The following is a 2,856-nucleotide window of genomic DNA, read 5'->3' as shown; positions in this document are numbered from 1 at the left end:
AATGAGACTCCCGGTGGCTGGATCCGTGACAGTGGAGTTCCTTTTAAGGAAGCTGTCTTTAGGCAGGTAGGAAGAGTTCAGAGACAGCATCTCCCTGTATTTGCTGTTTTCAGATGATTACAGCTCAAAACCATCGCTGTCCCAAAGCAGCATACTTTGGGGTGGCAGGTCCTGAAGTCCTGCAGTCATGTTTGGGGCAGCATGCTGTGCTGCCCTTTGCCGTTCCCTGAGCTGATGCACAAGACTCACAGGAGTTGGTGGTTGGAGGACCGGGCCTAGTTGTCCGATGCTCGGTTCTGTATACATTAAATTTGAGACATTTGGTAGATATCCCAGTAGAAATACCCAAAACATCGTTGGATGTGTGAGTCGAAAATTCAGAGAAGCCTGAGCTGGAGATATTGGTTGGACCGCTAAGCATGTCGGTGATGTTTGAAGCCACGAGACCAGAGTTGCTCACCAAGAAAGGGAATGTGGTCTTGGGGTTAGAGGTCTTGGTCCAGATTCCAGCTCAGTGTTTGGGGCTCCCTCGCCAAGCTCGCTTCCTGTCTGTAACATGGCTACTGTCATGGACTGAACCTTTGTGTCCTCCCAAAACGTGTATGTTGAAATCTTGACCCCCAATGTGATCGTATCAGGAAGGGGGATCTTTGGGAGGTGATTAGGTAGTGAGGGTGGAGGCCTCGTGAATGGGACGGGGCCTCGATAAAAGAGAGGCCAGGGGATTCCCTCACTCTCCTACACCAGGGGGAGCACAGAGGGAAGACTGCCGTCCATGCAGTCGGGGCAGTGGGCTCTCACCAGACGCTGCATCTGCCTTGCTCTTGGACTTCCCAGCTTCCAGAACTGTGTGAAAGAAATGTTTGTTGTTTAAGGCGCTCGGTCCCTGATATTTTTGTTACAGCCACCCACATGGACCACTGAGACACCATGATAATATTAGCTCCCAAGGGAACCCTTAGAATAGATGGAAAGTGGTGCCTGGTGCTGAATAAGTGTCGGTGGAATATTGTGAATGAATAATATAAATAGTCCTGTTCCCTAAGCACCGAAGAACATTTGCTCTGGTTGTCACTTCCCTCCTCATTGTGGCATGCTCTCATTCGCCATCCTGGATTCTGCAGGGAGGAGGGGGTGGGAGGGGGCAGGAATGTGGCTCTATCTGGATGAATCAGCTGCTACCAACCAACCGGGCATGGACAATGTGCCTGGGGCGGCCTCATGAGGACCCCAGGCGATAGCGCTCCTCAAGGTCCCAGTTCTACAGGTGAGAACGGGGAGCCCACCTGAGGTCATGGGGGCTAAAACCCAAAACTTGGACGGGGATCCAGACTGGACTGCAAAGCTTAATCATTGTTCTACAGTCTGTTGTGCTGAGAGAGTGGAGGGGTCTCCCTAAAAGTGTCACTGATGCGTCTTAGTCTTCACTTGGTCCCCAAGCCACCCGGTATTCACTTTCTGTGTCTGAGGTCACCCAGCTGCTGAGTGCATGGCGGGATCAAAGGTCAGTTCAGGCCTTCTGACACATCCAAGCTCCATGTTCCATCCCACAACCGTCATTTTGATATTCAGTAAGGTACCCACCCCCTCTTCTCCTCTTTCTCTGCCAGAATTTATTTATGAGAGAGAGAGAGAGAGGGAGAGAGAGCAGGGGGTGGACAGGTGAGAGGCAGAGGGAGAGAGAGAATCTCAAGCCGACTCTGCGTTGAGCATGGAGCCGGATGCGGGGCTCCGTCTCCCGACCCTGAGATCACGACCTGAGCCAAAATCGAGAGTCGGATGCTCATCCGACTGAGCCCCTTGGACCAATTCAGTCAGAATCTCAGGATGAGGCCAGGCTGCTGGTCTTTATTTTTCAAAGACCTATCTGGGCAAACTGACATGCAGAAAGACCTAAGGACCACCAAGGTGTGGGGTAGGACAGAGTCAAAGGCAGGTGAAAATCATGACCATGTAGCTAGACTAAGGATTGAGGCAAAATCACATTTAAACAACAACAACAACAACAAAAAAATTGTATTCCTTTTCTGCTCCAAGCGCTCAGTCTGAAGGATGGACCTCACCTATCAGAATCTGGAGTGGGTAATGAAGTTGAACATGTCCCTCGAATTGTCCTGACTCATGGGCACGGGGGTCATATCCTATCCCCATCCAGATGCCTTTTTGTTGAGAATCAATAGTTTGGGGAAAACAAGACAGATTCCAGCTATTTGGGGCATTCTGTGCAAGATGCAAAGGAGCCATAAGATGGGAAGGGGGATGTTAGGGGGCTAGTGCCCTGGCGGTGATAACCAGCAGCTGGCCTTGTAGGAGGAGGAGGGAATGGGAAAGCAGGCTCAAATGTCCTCACTGCACCCTCTGTTAACCTTCTAGCTGTCTTTTTGTCTAACATGTCTTTTTGGGGGGATGAGTTACTGTGGCACAGTTTAAAAGCTTTTGTTTTTATTCTTCCTACAAGGAGAGCTAACAGGTAAAAACATGACTTCTTGAAGAATAGAAACCTGGAGATTTCTGGAGAAATACAGTGGTGTGGTTGTGTAAGTATTTAGAACTGAGTACAATCGGCTCCCAGACCCTGGCTGGCTGGGAGAGGAAGAGTCTTGCATCAGTGGCAACTGTCCATTCCTTCCAATCTGTCCAAGGCTTTTAGTGCATTTCAGATAAACCAGCTTTACTAAATGCAAAGGCAGCTCCCGTGCCAAAGTTTCTGTTGGGCCTCTGTCCAGGCAGGTGTCTAGAAGTGTGATCTATGAGAATGATGAGTAAGCGGATTAGGGCTTCTTCCATTACTGTTTGCCCAAGAGACTACTAGGATCCCCGCTCCCCATCTTTGGGGGTTCTTGATGTCCAAGGATA

Source organism: Canis lupus, chromosome 4 (assembly GCF_048164855.1).
Source record: "Canis lupus baileyi chromosome 4, mCanLup2.hap1, whole genome shotgun sequence".
NCBI lineage: Eukaryota > Metazoa > Chordata > Mammalia > Carnivora > Canidae > Canis > Canis lupus.
This window is presented reverse-complemented; position numbering follows the sequence as displayed.